This window comes from Ornithodoros turicata, chromosome 5 (assembly GCF_037126465.1).
Source record: "Ornithodoros turicata isolate Travis chromosome 5, ASM3712646v1, whole genome shotgun sequence".
Taxonomy (NCBI): Eukaryota; Metazoa; Arthropoda; class Arachnida; order Ixodida; family Argasidae; genus Ornithodoros; species Ornithodoros turicata.
The window spans coordinates 53,068,270-53,085,609 of record NC_088205.1 but is presented as its reverse complement, the minus strand read 5'-3'; the positions used below and the strand labels follow the sequence as shown (position 1 = coordinate 53,085,609).

The 17,340-nt window shown below is 43.6% G+C and overlaps 1 protein-coding gene and 1 long non-coding RNA gene across 3 annotated transcripts in view; one reads left to right on the top strand and one right to left on the bottom strand.

Annotated features, from left to right (window-relative positions):
• The window catches only part of LOC135396041 (uncharacterized), a 534,032-nt gene that overhangs the window by 41,532 nt on the left and 475,160 nt on the right, over nt 1-17,340 (top strand). The window lies entirely within an intron of this gene.
• LOC135396040 (uncharacterized) lies at nt 9,919-12,858 on the bottom strand. The gene is made up of 2 exons (XR_010423263.1): nt 12,643-12,858; nt 9,919-12,365 (listed from the first exon to the last, which is right to left on the bottom strand). It is a non-coding gene; the product is annotated as an uncharacterized LOC135396040 (long non-coding RNA).

The following is a 17,340-nucleotide window of genomic DNA, read 5'->3' as shown; positions in this document are numbered from 1 at the left end:
ATCATCAGACTGACGCCGCTTTCTTAGACTTTCGCAAGGCCTTCGATATGGTGCCGCACTCTAAGCTTCTATACAAACTCTATCTGCTTAACCTCGATCCGTATGTCGTCCATTGGATAGCTCAATTTCTGACTAATCGTACGTTATTTGTTACTTGCAACAACCACCTATCCCCAGATGTACCTGTGCTTTCTGGTGTCCCTCAGGGTTCAGTCCTCGGCCCTCTCCTTTTCCTTATCTATATAAATGACCTTCCTTCAGGCATATCTTCCACGATTTGTCTCTTTGCTGACGACTGTGTAGTGTACAGGCAAATCCTCTCTCCTTCTAAGAAACTAACCTTACTAACCTTACAAAGCGACCTTTAACTAATCCGGCATTGGTGCAATGAGTGGCAAATGCCTCTGAACATTGCACAGTGTCGCATTTTGTCGTTTTCTCGAAGACGGGTCTCCTGCCTTCCTCCCTTCCCCTACACTCTAAGTGATATCACATTAACCCGAGCAGATTCTTACAAATATCTTGGAATCCACCTTTCCTCCAACCTAACTTGGAACGAGCACATCAACCACATAATAACTAACGCTTCTCGCTCCCTAGGCTTTGTTAGACGCACCCTCAGGTTGGCGGGCTCCATCTTAAGCTCCTAACCTTCACGGCTCTTGTACGAAGCAAGCTGGAATATGCATCACCTATTTGGGACCCTCCCCAAAAGTATCTCTGCGACGCCCTAGAAGCCATCCAGAATCGGGCTGCCCGTTTCATTTCCAACGACTACAAATTCGATCCCTTGTAACCGCGTTAAAATCAAACCTTAATCTCGACTCACTCGAACATCGTCGCCGTCTTGCCAAGTTAGCCCTCTTCCATTGGTTCATTTTCATCTTGCCACCGCACCAATCGCCCATCACCTGCCCGAGTGTCATTTTTCCTCGCATCCACCACACTAATAAGGTCACATGCTTTCATTGTAATACCAATGCATTATCCAGATCATTCTTTTGTTCAACTGCCATCGAATGGAACAACCTCCCATCACCTCTCGCAACATTTATCTACAATACACTATTTTGTAACACCCTCTCCCGTTCACTCCACCCACAAGACCACCACGCTTGTATGTCAGTTGCTATGAAATTTTTCACCTCCCCCTTACCATATTTGTTAATTATCTGTACTTATGTCAACGAACTCCCTGTTTCACGCTTTAATACTTGTTTTCATATAAGATTGTACTGTCGTCGTTTCTTTATTTTCCTGTTTACTTACTGCTAATTGTGTTGTTCTTTTCTGCTTGCTTGTTTGTTTCTATCAAGTTGCTGTAAATGTATCTTACGCTCCAGTTCCCACCCCCCATGTAATGTCCTCCGGACCCTTGGGGTTCTCGAAATAAATAAAGAAATATGAATGTCATACTAGTGTGTGCAAGTAGCGCCTGATGTAGGTCCACGGTCTCGTCATGATACAGTGAGGAATACTGCGGCACACTTGATTCAAAGCATTGCTGCGAGTTAGCTTGTTTCCCGACTGATTGTGTGCTGAACTGAACTTGCATTTTTGTAAAACAACTTCAATATAATGCAGTCGTAGAGAGATAGTTTCCTTGGTTTTGTGGCATATTGCCCTCACTTCATCTGCTTTCTCTTGGGCCCCGTTTGGGCTATCGCGGCCTCAATGGGGGTCCTGACACACGGTTTGGGAAACACTGAGGCATACTGTATATTGTTACATGTTGTAGTGTACTGAAGCCAGCTTCACTGTTGTATTGTTTCTTCGCATGGTTACTTCTTCAACATTACTTGAATGAGGAATGCGGAGAATGAGGAAATGTATGCCTTGCATGTTCTGGATGTGCTCTATTTGCTGACCCCTGCTGTTGGGCTAACATCCAGCAACTACACAAAAAGATTAACAAATGCAGAACAGGAGACAGAAACACGGACACAATGACATGATTGAGATCATGATATGCTGTCAATTTTTTTCTGTGTCTCTGGTTCTACATCTTATGAACATGCGCCACATTGCCAGCACCCTTTCCCTCTTGCTACGAAGAGAGCCTCTCAGCAATAAAAAGGCGGGTTGTCAAATGCACGTAAACAGTGGTTACATTTTTTTGGGGTCTTCACTCATCTAATGTTTATGCCAGAAAATGCTCCCCTAGTTCACATGGCATACTGAATATGAGTGTGCTCCACAGCCACAAACTACATTGTAAATTAGCACTGCAGTATGTTTATTGGCACACATGAAATTACCCTTCATAAGTGCATCTGCAAGCTGATTGATCCTGATGCCAACTGCTCATGAAATAACGTGGGGTGGGGTGAAAGAAACTGGAATCACATGTTGCGTCACTAGCAGTGCCGTACTCACTCAGCAGTGACATCACAAGCAGTGATTTTTCACTGAAGCCTGCAACTCAACGATGTAATTTACATCTTGATTGCAGAAAAAGTAAGCACATGTTTGTTATTACTTGGTATACAGTTGAAACTTGTTAATGTGATGACGGTCATTCTCGTTGATTTTGGCAATGAAACCATTTTAGGATAAAAAACACCTGTCAAGGTGTAAGCTATGAAAAGTAGTAAATTGAGTGAGGCATTTTAAATTGCATTTTTTCCTTTATATTTTCAGTGCTGACATACATCAGCTTGTGTAACTGTCAACCTGGGCTATTCCAGCCAAAACCAGCCAGAGATGTAGCTTGACTCTGTTAAATATCACTGAAAAAAATTATGTGCATTTTTTAGATGATGGATATACCGAATGTAACTCATCATTTTGTTTTCTTGAACAATGGGGGCACATTAAACAGTGCCGAAATATGAAGTTGTCCCTTACGAGCTTCCTTCTGACATCTACATATGCATCATTTGTGCGCTTTCCTTGCCTAGTGTTAGAGGGGAACCACGGCTCTGCAATCCCAAAGGGTATGTAGAACGAGAATAAATCTGGTGACATGGTGAGAACTCGAGAAAGGAACACATTTGGAGTCAAGTTTACAATAAATTTCTGACACGCATTCTTGAAGGAGCCCCAGATTATTTATGGTTGTAACTGATTGCTTGCGATTAGCTTCACATAAAAATATCAAGCTGATCTATATTCATTGTTTAACCATGTGTTTGAGAATAACAAGCACTTGCAAAAAATTACTTTTTTTTTTCAGGTAGTATATTCACATATAGGTCGTCTAAAAGAAATCTTTCCTTATTTGTATAACTAGTCCTCTCCTGCAACATATTGAAAATCTAGAGGTTTATTTTTCTTTAAGAAAAATTTTAAAAAATTGTCATCCTAAATGTACTGCAGCTTGTTCGTCAGTTGAGGCCATCTAGGAAGCAAAAAAAAAAAAATTTGAGAACCTACAGGTGTATTTGCTCTTACGCAAGAAAAATGTTTCGTCAGCTCATTCATATCCCATCTGTATGACGCTATAGCACACTTTGAACAAATTCTGCATTCAACCGTTCTGCCCAGTTCTACAGATTAATTGCAGTCGCTGCTTCATAACAGCTTTGTCAACATTTATGATTGTTTTCACATACCTGAAGTCATCTGAAAAGTGAACAAATCTCATCATTTCAAGGGCATACCCTCTCCTATAGTATGTTCAGAATCTGCTGGCATGTGTTTTCTGTAGGTCTTACAGCATCAGCTGACCATATTGGCTCAGATCATGTCAGAATGCGACGTAACAGCTTTTGGAAACAATTTATTATGATCTCGTGTGCCCTTCAACCACAACAGAAAAAAAAAACAGTCTTTCTTTCAGTGGAAATAGGTGTTTTTGCTGCATTAACAGAAGGTGGCTCAAATTAATTGTGTGCCTCCTTGTGGCCTGGGTGGAGCATGCCTCACTGTGCTTTATGTCCTGTAATTTCTTCTCCAACCGCGTCTCTTTGGCAGTGAGCCACAACGTATGCAGTCTTCAAGCTTTCTTTCACCCGGAAGAACAGCTTACAGCTCTGCAGGCATCAGAATATTTGCACGCAATAAGGGGCTACAATCTTAAATGGTACTGCGAACACAGTCATAGTACCCTATATCACGGCACAAAGCAATTATGTCAAAGTTATGCTTGTGGAGGCAAAGTCACGCTTGCCAAAGCCAAAGAGGCAAAGTGATGCTTATGGAGGGTTTTATTATGCCCTGCTCCTCAGTGTATGGCTTCTGTTTTTAGCTGGAACAAACCAATAAAAAAAAAACTGAGGAAAGAAATATGCCACCTTCAGTTGTCATCGACCAAGCAAACTAAGTCAATAATGGTGGTTGTTATTCACTCTGCTATGTGATTGTCTTCATGTAAATTCACCTCTTTGGTACTGTGGTATCAGGTAGCTTCCTTGTAGCATAACATATATGTGACTACATAGAGGACAAAGAGGAGGAATTAGCTAGTCTGGCGTAGGAGCTCTCACACTGGCATAGCTGGTCAAAAAGAAAATGTGGGCCATACATCACATAAGACACAAATACTAGTATATTTTCAGCAAGCACTGGTTAATTTCTAGTAGGTGCAGTGCATATAGCATGTCCATGGACTGATATTTTATTCTTAGAGAAATAATATTTTTGCAGTTATAAAGGATGACAACATGTTCTACATCCGAAGCAAATGTCCTAATTAGGTCTCGTTTAATTATTAGAAATAGAAGGTCGGTGCAAATGCAATGTCGGTTTCCCTATGTGCCGCTATAGTTTTCCAAAGTATGCTCGTGACCATTTAGTGCGAGGACATGGCCCCGAAACAATGGCTGTGTGAGTAAGTCCCGGAGCATTCTTTTTGCCTTTTCACTTGAACGTGAGGAAGAAACAACGCTGCAGAACTGCAAGCAGCACATTTAATGTAATGTCGTACAGGATGCAAGTTTTACAGCGATTTCATATTTCAGCACAATATTTATAAGCTGTAAAAGTGGGTGCAAGGGTACCATACAGTGAAGTAGCTGGTACCGTAAATTTTAGACCTCTTTTTGGTGTGGGTGCTTGGCATAAAGAGTGACTGCTAATAAACGTACTTTGGGATTTCTGAATGCGAAGATCATAGGAGAGAAAGGAAGGCAAACAAATACAACAGAGGGTGCCATTCATTTCTCACACTTCTGATTTCAGTTACTTCATTGCTCTTAGTTTCCTTCAGTTCCGACATCTGATAACCAGAATTTACACTGCATGACCACGCGAATAAAAAAGATGCAAAAATTCCTGTGAGAAAATTTCATGGTTTTTAATACCTTGAAAATGGCATTCTTCGGTTCCAGTGTATTCAAAGACCAGTGAAAAAAAAGTGCTTGAAGTATTATGTCTAGATACATCTTTTGCAGCTTTTGCATGGCAAATCGTTGTCTAGGAAGGTGCGCGAATCAATGTGGATGTTCCTGAAATTAGAATCTTATTTCGTTACACTTTGAGATTACCGTATGCTGGTTACAAAAAAATTAGGACCTCTGCTGACTCAAGTTATTCATTCGAGAGAAAATAGTCTTTTTCTTGCAAACAAACACACAATTTCTTCACATTCATATGCAGCTTATTTGCAGAAATGCATTTCGAGAGTCTGTCCAGTACCTGTTCCGTGCGTTAATCAGAACGTAGGCTCAAAAGGAAAACCACAGGCAGGTTCTGATTTCACGATTCTACGGTTCTGAGGCTGGCTCGGTTCCACACGGTATCGGAATCAGGCTTTTTCGTCATTCGTCACTTTTCAACTCTACGACTTCACAACCAAGGCAGCTGCAGGAGAATGGCGATGTTCGCGACAATGTTCATAATATAGCAGGTGTCCACCATAGCTGGGACGGCTGGGACCAACACCGGGAACTCATTCGGTGACACCACACGAATTCAGAGTTCGACATACTCAAATTTGACAGGCGAGCAGCAGAGCAAATCATTAACTGCAGTGTCAACAGAATCCTGATAGCCGGCGGAGAATACAGTAAACGATTCGTCCAGACTCGGTACTCTCGTTCCCAGCCCACCGCAAAAAGCCTCACCCTGCGGGGAACTATTTTGAGACGCGGGAGCCAAAAGCCTTCGCTGCTCTGAGGCTGCCGTGCCTGTCGACCAATCAGAGACGATTTATTTTGAAAGTTTGAATCTGAAGCGTTTGTATCGCAAAAGTTGATTTTTACGGCTTTATCTTTACACCGTGGATTTTTTCGTGATTTATTTTGAGGAGTTTATTCTCGAAGTTTATTTTGCGAAGTGTAAACCAGAGTGATCCCGTCCGGCCACGCGTGTTCTCTTGGACTGCAACCGTTGTGCACGCAGACGCTACAGTTCTGAATGCTTTAGATTTAGATTGTGGCGAACTGCTAATGTGAGAACGGAATGGCACATCCACCTCATCATCACAACAGCGGGAAGACGAACATGACATGGAATCCCTGCACCTCGAAAGAACGCAGAAATCGTCAGAGAGGAAGTCTGCACTCTTTCCGACGTACTGCAGGTGAACGGTAAGACAAGTTTGATTACTTTTTTGTGACTGAAGGAAGTTTATCAGTTATGAAGGAAGTGATGCAGGTTTATCACGTTAAGTGTATTACATACAACGTTTACGAGTCACTCGGTACGTAAGCGGCGTTTCACTGTGCAGTGCATTGCCGTAACTTGTGCGTTTCTGATATGCCGTTAATCAAATTATGTGTGGTTATGCTAGTTGCCCCTCATGCGCGTCGCAGCCGTTCATTCACTGTGATCTACGAACATTCGTGACAAATGCCTTGGTGTTCAAATACGAAATCAAGATAGATTGCCTATCATAGCAGTGATTTTCGTGCAGAGTTACGGATCATCAATATATTTTTTGTTTTGTTTTAGTTCTCCCGCAGCCATCGGCAACAACGACGCACATAGCTCAGCATTGGCTTTTGAACGGCCCTTGGATGTCGAAGCACCTAAAGCTCTAGTGAAGCATGTTACAAGACGTAAAAAGATATGTACTGTAGGTTTTTCGAGGCAGTTCCCGAGGACAAATAAAGTTGATTTGTCATACACCATCGCTTTTTGATTGTCTGCTTCGGGATAGCATGATCGTTGCTCTACAGCAAGACAGCAAGCGCCGAAGACAAACGGACGAGTCTGGAGGGGGGTAGGGGGGACGAGAGGAGAGACGAAAAACCCGAGGAGAGAAGGGGAAGGAGGTTGGGAAAGGAGGTCGGTCTGCGCATGCGCACTGGGCCCCAGCTTTTTTCCCGCGCTGCAGCTCGGGGACGCTGTGAGTGGCTCCTCGAGATCACGTGGTTTGGGCGCCCGCCATTTTCCCTTGACCATTGCATAAACGGCAGCTTCCGGCGGATGGCAACACCATGCAGGAAAGATATCGACTCTTGACTTTACTCCCCTTGTCATTCACCCAGGCTGAAATACATCAAGCTATTCCCGAAGCTACAACCTACATGATCAAGAAGGATGATGATCAAGATCCATGATCAAGATCCGGGAAAATGGCGGAGTATGGGCAACGCCTGATCAGTACTCTGGCAGGAATATTATCGACCCCGAGAATGTGAAGTTGGCCCTCGAGTATTACCTGAACGATGAATTGGACTGTACAATTCAGAGCCCAAGGCCTCGAGATGTTGTGAAAATTCGGGGAGCAGATGCCGACAACTTAGTGGCAAAGCGCTATATGTCACGAACAATTTGGGAGACATACCACAAGTTTCGGGAGGCGCATCCCGAAGTCAAAATGAGCCTGACAAAGTTCTATTCCCTTCGTCCCTCACATGTCTCTATGAGCCCCTATAGGGAAGAGTGCGTTTGCACTTACTGTGCCAACTACGACTTATGTCTGAATGCACTGAATCTTGTCTCGGACAAGTGTTTTACGCTTGAGGACCTCAAATCGTTGTGCTTGTGCCCAACGCAAACAAGATGGTGCAAACTGGGTAGGTGCGCATCGTGTCCAGGTGAGAGTGCATTGACGGCGGAATCTTTGGAGATGTGCGCCGATGCCGAGGAGTTCGAGGTCGTCATATGGGAATTGAGCACACTTCAGAAGTTAGTTCTCAACATTGATCAATTTATCCATCTTCTGAGAAAGTGGCTAGCCCGCTACGTAACTCATGACTACGTGCGCAACATTCAACGGAATGCGATACGTAGTGAGAAGGCATTCTCAGATACTAAAAGGGCTGTCCTCCACTTTGACTATACGGAAAATTGGACGGTCGTTCTTCCTTCTGCAATACAGGGTTACCATTGGAAGAAAGACCAAATAACAGTATTCACTTGCGTGGTGAACCATTTGTCCCGTTCCCGATGCTACGCCGTTGTGTCGGACGACATGCGTCATGACACGGCGCTAACGCTTCTGGCCATCAGAACTATTGATGAATACATGGATGAAGTCGGACCTTTGTACGGTGTATGTACGTATGTGTCAGATGGGGCTGCAGCACACTTTAAAAATAGATACCAGTTTCACGAGCTGCAGAGAAGCCCCCATGTCATCAAATGGCTGTTCAGCGCGCCTGGCCACGGGAAGAATGCCTGCGACGGGGTCGGCGGAGTGGTCAAGCGTCATGCTTCACTGCACAATCTCCGTTCTCCCCCAGGAGAAGCCATTCAGACTGCAGAAGATCTTGTGCGCAAAGTAACGCCCAGGTTACCGAACGTTACGCTGCTGCATGTGCCACGTGAGGATGCCGAAGCGTTCAGAGAAGCGAAAAAGGAGAGCGAGTGGCCAGCTGTGCGTCCTGTTCTCAGACTGCGATCTTCATACACCTGGGCAAGAGTTGGTGGTGTCGTGCGTTGCGAACAGCTCTAATTGCGGCAGTCTTTTGGGACAGATTCAATAAAAAAAAAAAAAACATTCAGTGCCGCCTGGGACTGGTGTTTATTGTAAGCGGTTGGTGCTGGGGCTTCCACTGTAAGAGTGCAACATTAAATATATGTTTCCAGTTACTATCCTTAATCGATCCTTGGGTGCACGTTAACCAATCTTATCAGCCCGTAATGTCATACCATTCAGCAAGAAGAAGAAAAAAAGAGCACCATTGTGAATACCATTCTCCGGCACTTAGAATTAAAAGCGACCAGGGTGCGGAAAAAGATTTTGCGCGCCCTGAAGAAATGAAATAAGCAAAAATTTTATTTTATAATATCAAAGAGCGATGTTCAAGGCATGTCTCCACAAAATATAAACAAAATTGAAGATGGCCTTTTTGAGAAAAACGGTCCTGAAAACAGCAATTTTCTGGCACCCTTTCGCGATTACTGCGTCACTGTGGACGGATGCCTGAAGGTATGATAACGCGCTATATACTAAACGAAAGAGTAAAAAAAGCCCTCTCATCTCATGTACGTTTCGTCATATTCGAAAATTAGGGGACCACATAAGAAATTGGCAAAGTTGCGCTACGAACGTCCTCGGAGGCGTTTTCGCGATTTTTTTTCGAAATGTTTTCGGGATTTGCCACCGAATTTAATTGACTTAAGCAAATCTTCACCACCCATTCTGCCAGTAAAAAAAATTGCTTTCAGAAGAAAGCAGCCGTTCGGAGGATCCAGCGCGCCAAATTTGGAAAAGCTGGAACTGCCCAAATCGCGCTCATTTACTTGGAGCGTCGCCGACCGAGAACGAAATATCGCAGAGACCTGCGACTAGGCTTGTTTTGTTTCTTTTTGGATTAAGAATAACATATATTTTTTCTTTAAGAAAGTAAGAATGTCACCGGCGCCCCTTGGTCGATTATAAATGAAAGTACCCATATATAATTTTTTTTGTAATTGCTATTAGCCACTTTTGAAACACTTCGATGTATTGTTGATTTAAGACTTAAGCCACTAGCTACATAAACTCTCATGCCGAAACATCTTACTCAGACATTACGTCTTCGTGTTTGCTATTTAAATGCTAGTGCTTATTTCAAGGTCAAATAATCAGACAACAGTCAAAGGTGCAGTTTACTTTTTATTAGAAACAAACCTTTTACATTTATGTGGGCTAACACTTGTTAACTTCATTGGTGGCAACATGCCACACAAACAAAAACAAAAGACAACAATGCAGATAGAGCACTGCCCTTTTGCCCATACGACTTTGAAAGAGTCTAAGTTATAACTGCAGTTCCTGAGCTGAAATGCTGAGTAGCTAAGTTACGATTTATTTCAAAGCTGCTCTCTGGAACGTACGTGGGAAATGTGCAAGTCCAAATTCTGTATTCATCTGTATTACATAGTAAAAAGCAAATGAGATGATGTAGTAACCTGAGCACTATCAACTGCGCACAATAATTTGTGTTTCAGTGTTCACACAGAGGAAGACATACGTGGAGTGTTGCGTCTTTCTCAGGTAATGCAGTAGTGGATGAGGCAACAGATGTATGAAAACAACATGAGCCTCACAACTTATTTTCCGAATTGCCTCATCTCTACTACATTACTTGAGAAAGATTCCGTCAGCCACGTATGTCTTCATCTGTGTGAATGTGAGAGCGGCTGGCAGCAGTGTAAGAGAGAATGTGTTGTTGGGTGAGTGCATGTCACCATCTTTCCTTGCATGGCTTGGTACTTTGAAAGGGACGGTGGCCAATGTGGTGTATCTTGTAGCATCTCTAACCGCAAATCAGGGGGTGCGGGTTACAGTCCCAGCTGCCTTTATTCAATTGTTTCATGCTGTTGGGCATTATGAGGCATGTGTGCTATTTGTCCCTCTATATTTAATTGTTGAAAGAGGTTTGTATATATCTGTCCTTTCTATGTGTTCCAGCCTCAGAACATCAACTGTCTCACATTTAATTGCCTCTGCCATTACTACGTAACTGGTTTAGTTCTGAAGCATGTTGTGAAAGGAGTCGATACAGCGTAATATGATATTGTGGGTTGGGGCAATGTTTTATCTGCATTATGTCTTACTGCGTGCAACCATAGAGGATTTGTTCGGATTAGAATAGGTTTATGCTATGTGGATGACTATGCATTGTTTCTGTCCAATTCTTCTTCTAATTCATTTACAAAACTTAGGACCTGCACCTCAAACCAACTGTGTAGCTTGCTGGGAATCTCTCGCATACGGCATTCCATCAGCTTTCCAAATGTCACACACTCATCTGGCTGCTGTGCAAGTACATCTGCGATTCGGGAAAGGGCACCTGTTCTTTCATTTTGTTCAGCCGTACTTCTTGCAGTTTTCTTCTGCTTCCGTGGAACAGGTGGTGTAGGCTGGGAGGATGATGGCACCATTTCGGGCTCCTCCAGTGTACGGCCTGCTGTCGACATGGCTTCACTTTCCACGGGAAGCAGATCAACCAATGCGTGCCCGTCCTCCTTAGTGGGACACTCATTCTCTGTGCTCTCAGTCTGATGAACAGCGTGTGGCTGCAAAAAATAGTAGTGACAAAGCTTGCATGAGAGAAATATCACCATTTTGGTCTCCAAAAACAGAGTGTACTTCTCACTCAATTGAATAGTTCATAAATGTTTCAAACAGCAGCAACCGTGACAGAAGCAAGTTACAGTTGGCTCAGCCTACTCTCGTTACCTGCTGCAGACCAAGAACACTGTGATGAACATCCGCGCAGCGGTTATCCAGGAAAGACAGTGCTTCGAAGTATTTCCACTTGCCCATGTACGTCACTCGTGCCTGTCCGCTTTTTGTAGCCATTTTCTTCTTTCGTTTATCGCTATATTGCTTTCGCTTTATAGCAAAGTATCTCCTTACGTCATGTAAGAAAAACATGCTTGATAATGTTGCCTTGCAGGCGAGCTACCGACGCTAACATTACACATGATAAAATGGTACTACACCGACAACGCGATTTGCTTAAAAGTATATCGTCAGCCAAGACTCCGTTTTTAGGGTTGTGTGCTTCAGCAGCACCGATAGCAAACATACTTTGAAAGACAATTTTATGACACCGACAAAGACTGTACAGCGCATATTCGTTTTCGAGAAATCAAAGAAACGAATACTTATCTCCTGTAACTTTGCCGCCGTGCTTTCGCTGCAGATCCGTCGTTATGCTTTCCCAGGTAGCTGCCTTCAGTCGTACGTTCTTGTAGTCTGATGAGTCAAGCTTCCAAAGACACACGTTCATCTCAACCGCGCTAAACAGGTCGTAAAAAAACGATCACTCCTGAACAGCTCCTGGGCAGCCGCCATGTTTTCTCCGCAGAGATCGGAAGGGGGAGCCGAGAGAATCTCTGCGGGGCCCTCCGGTGCCTCCGGCGTGAAGGATTGCACAAGGAGCCGTGACGTCAAGTCACGTGCACTCTGTTTGCTCTTACGTAACTTCTGTCACCCTCGCTTCTCCGCGGAGATCTCGCCTCGAAAAGTCGCTAGTGCGTATACCCGGTGACAGACAGACTTCCGCTGCCGCAGAGTGAAGAAGTTACGTCAGGAAACCCTACAAAAAATCGTCGATATCAGGCACTGCGTAACGAAATAAATACGGCCACGCAAACTTTCGCCTTCATGCATTTCTTATGCACTATACCGATGTAAACAAGCCAGTCTCTCGATAGTTGTTTGTAGCTTCCGCATGGGGCGCTACCTAAAAGATACTAAAAGATAACCGTTGTGTATCGCTAACTTAGAGGCGCGATCTTCTCCGTGACCAGCGACGTAGAACATGCGTAGCAAGCAGGTGTAAACGAACCACCAGAGCGCTATTCTCACCATACCCGCACGGCGTCACCCCAGCTCATTCTCTTGTGGACTCCCGGAAGGACTTGGGGCTGTAGAGGAGATGGTATTCCTCTATAACAGTCCTGACCGGCGTTGATGGAATATCCCAGCGGGCAGATGTTCGTGGGCTCACGCTAGGACGGTGCCGGTAGAACTGAATGGCAGGCGAAGCAGCGCGCGGCAGGCAGCTGAGGGACATCTTCATCGTTGTCCACGAGCCGCCACGAGGGTATCAGACAGCTGTAGACAGACAAGGCTATAGGACCAGGCGTGTGCTGAAGGTCAGTTAAGATTGTTGTACTTCCAGGGGCCCGATCTTCAACTTGTCGTTATCTCATAATTCGTAATCTTTTTCATAATTCGTATTCTTTAATTAGTTGATAATGCAAAATGTACAGAAAGCGGGACTGTGAGGGCAAGCCCTGTAGTACAGTCCCAGCACAGCTCGAGAATTAACAGCTAAAAGATACAGTTTAGTTGTAATTAAGATATTGTTAAATCGATATGAGACTTTAAAAAAAAAGTACCTGGGAAGTTACCCGATAGCTAATACACTGATCAGTTACTAAAGTACACACGGGGAGTTACCCAACAACTAATACACTGATAAGATACTAAAGAACACACAGAGAGTTACCCGACAATAAACGAACTGTTAAGTTATTGAGCAGCCTTGTGAGCACAGCAGCCTTATAACGTTGTTGAGAAAAACTAATTTAACCAAAACATATGTTATCATAATATTCATCACATGGTTACATCTACAGTAATGATGGGGTATTATGCTGGGAGTGTAAGAAACTGCGTAACTCATACTTAAAATGGGAAAAAGATGTTAGGGACCGTATATGAGACGGCAATGAGTTCCAGACATTAGATCCTAAATAACTCAATGAATAAATCCCATAATTCGTTCGAGGTTGAGGTACCTGTAGCATACCAGGTTCGCACCGCAGCGAATAAGGTTTTTGAAGATGTGTGATTGAAATAAGATAATCAGATCATGCCGTTGCATAATCTGTAGATAATGATGGCAACCTTATATTTCAGTAAATTGTATATGCTCTGGATAGACAGTCACTGGAATGCAAATGAGATACTATCGCGGGGATGTGCGAACATCATTATGCGCATTGCTCTCTTCTGAGCGTAGAGTAGAGGAAGCAGGCTGGATGAATAAGTGAGCCCATAAACTTCCAGGGCATAAGAAATATGCGATTGGATTAGAGCATCGAAAACCATTAGGAGACAAGTGACGGGGACCAGGTATCGAATTCTTGAAAGAGCATAGAACCCGCTGGTGATCTTGGAACGCACAAACTGGATATGGTTAGTCCACGATAAATGTTCATCCAAGATAACCCCCAAGAATTTCACGGATGTCGTTCTTGACATGGAGCGTCCGCAAAAATTCAATGTGTATTGGCTTCAGTTAAGTAGTTTTTGGCGTGGGCGAAAGATTACATATGAAGTCTTACCTATGTTAGGAACGAGTTTGTTAGATGTCAACCATGCGGAAAACTTAGTTAAAACGTTATTAGCCTTCACGAACAGCCCTGCAATAGTGGGGTCTTCAACAAAAATATTGGTGTCGTCGGCGTATGAGAAACACTTTTCAGACAGACAGAGATGAAGGTCGTTGATATACATAAGAAAGAGGAAGGGACCCAAAATTGACCCCTGAGGAACGCCAGCTGATAAAGCCGTAATAGAAGAATCGTAGCCCGACACATGAACATACTGCATTCTATTTTGCAAGTAGCTCTTCAGCAAAGTGAGCGGAAGCCTTCGAATTCCATACCTGTATGCCTTTTGTAGAAGTATTTTGTGATCAATTAAATCAATGGCCTTTGTCAGGTCCACGAAAATGCCCATTGTAAGCAGTTTTTGTTCGATATTCTTCGTTATCTGTTCGGTCGGGTTTATTAGTGCTAAAGTTGTGGATTTACCTTTGCGAAAGCCGAACTGGAGCGGATGTATTATCTTATGTCTGTTTTAAAGAATATTTCTAGTCGGTTAAGTATTAATTTTTCAAACACCTTCCTGACCGCAGGAAGTATCGATATGGGACGATAATTTCCTACATCCACTCTGGTTCCTTTTTTATAGACAGGTACAACCTTCGCCAGTTTAAGTTCGTCAGGGAATGTCCCTTATAAAAACATATGATATTTGCTAGCACTGACAGTGGTTGGGCCAAGAGGTGTCCCACTCTTTTAAGAAGAGATGACGATAAACCGTCATGGCCAGATGACTTTGAACTTTTGAGAGATCTTATAGTGGAAAGTGCTTCATTTGGTGTGGTTGGGTCAAGAAAGAAAGAATGCGGATTTGATGGCGGAAGTGGAACTTCGAAACCTGTACTATTCCATAAAGGCACGCTCTTCGTTATATTAGTAAAATGGTCATTTAGCATGTTTGCCACTTTATCAGGAGCACTCACCAGTTCGTTGTTATTTTGGAGTGAAATGTCAGTATGTGTCTGTCCATTACTTTTACCCAAAATGCGGTTTATTGTGTTCCACATGGTTTTGGGACTACTGTTGGTCTCGCTGAAAACCTTTGAAAAATAGTTACGTTTGGCGGCGCGCAGGACATTTCTGAGGGTATTGTTATAAGTAGTATAACGAGAACGAAGGTGGTGATTGAATGGAGAACGGCGCATTTTAGTATATAGATTATTTTTATGTTTAATGCTTTTAAGAATTGCATTAGTGATCCATGGTTGTCTAATCGTGCTACGCTTGCTCAAAACTGAGATTACGGTCGATTCTTTAATCAACCCAGAGAGTGTTGCAAGAAAGTAATTCATCTTTTCCGATGTGTCAGTATATGAGGAAAAATCCCATGTGAAGTGACGAAGGCGACTCTCGAGTGAAACAGGGTTAAGATGTGTGCGTGTACGATAGCCCAAATCACGTGAAGGCGTCCCCTTACGGCCAACGTATGTGAGCTCATGATCCGAGATGTCACACCCGGGAACCCCAAAGGTCAGGTTATGATCACAAAGATTAGTCACAACACGGTCGAGAAGTGAGCCATTAGTGCCTTCTCCAAATCGAGTTGGCGTGCTAATTAACTGCTTAAATCCATGATTGGCAAGAATCTCCTGATATAATGAAACACTGGTATCGCTTCTTAGGAGATCTATATTGAAGTCACCAACGAGAACGAGGTTGAGCTTTTGTTGGCATTAAGAATGTAATAGGCCATCAAGTTGATTCAAAAAATCTGGTAGATGAGAGCTTGGTGATCTGTACAGTACTCCTATTGTGAGGGGGTGGCCACTAAACATGGATACCGATGATGGGCAATCTGGGATATCAAGAAAGAAGTACTCGACAAGCTGTCAGTGGAACCGAATGTCGTTTCTGACAGAGTATGGTACCCATGAGTGAATATACAGAGTAACACCACCTTGGGGTTCACCCATCCTATGTGCAAACTCTATATTATCATTATCTATGTGGAAATACATATTACGGTCACTTTGTAATTACGTTTCGGTTAAAGCAAAGAAAGTCACTTTACTTTGCAAGATTTGAAATGCAGCTTTTATATCATCAAAGTGCTTCCCCAAACTACGTGTATTAAGATGCAGTACCGACGGGAAGCTAAGGCATGCTCTATTCAGACATTCGAGTGAAATCAGGTCCATGAACACCATTAATCATGAGAAGCTACATCACCGCGATACATCACAATCCTGCGAGATCACTTGTTTATTTAATGCGTACAACCTTGGCATCAGCATCTTTGCGCATGAGAACGTGCCCATTTCGCACCCAAACAAAGCGGTAGTTATTTTCCTTAGCCACGTCTTTCACTTGTCGAAGAAGCAGCCTGTTGTACACAGTCAAGTTTTCACAGATAAAGGCAGACGAAAGATTTAAAGCTCAGCTACGCCGATTTTCGAGTGTTACAGAATGGAATGGTACTAACACGATATGTTCATAAGGGAACACTGATTATATATGCAAAACAGTTACCCCAAACTCCTCGCGGTTTTCCGAAAAAGTGAGTTTTCAGTTTCACTGACATCTCGTCTTGTGGCCCGCAAACCCTGTGTCGACGACACATTCGTGGACTGCCCGCGCTCCGGCTTGGCATGACTTTTGGCTTGGTTTCTTCCGCCAAGCCGGCCAGTTTCTTCTGCCGAGCCGTCTGCTGCGCAGATTCACATTGGAGAAGTGACAAACAGTTCGCTATTAGGGAGACAGTATATTTCTGGACTTCACTGAACCCACGAGGAACATCAGTTTTGCTTCTTATGCTTTGCTTTGCTTCCTTCGACAGCAAAGCATTTGCTAGGCCAGTACAGACTTCCTGGCGTGCTTCGTGTTCTGTGCTGCGTGCCGAGAATGCGTGAGCGTTTTGCTCCCGTCTGCAAGAACACTTCAGCATGCAGTTCCAATGTTTCAAACCACAATTTTCCGAAAGGCGAAAGATTGATTGCAACAATCGGTTACAACTCCGACTGGGTGCCATCTACGAAAGCAGCGATTTGATCTGTTCATTTGGCTCATACGAATGTTACGGAAGCAATGCGCAACTTGTTTGACAAGAAGCCGAAGATGTCTCGTCCGGGATGCTGTGCCAACCTTATCTGCAGCAGCAGGAGATTGCAGGGGCAGGACTAGGCAGCAGATAAAGGTAAGACGCGTAATGTTAGACAAGTCAGTCATGCGGTGCAA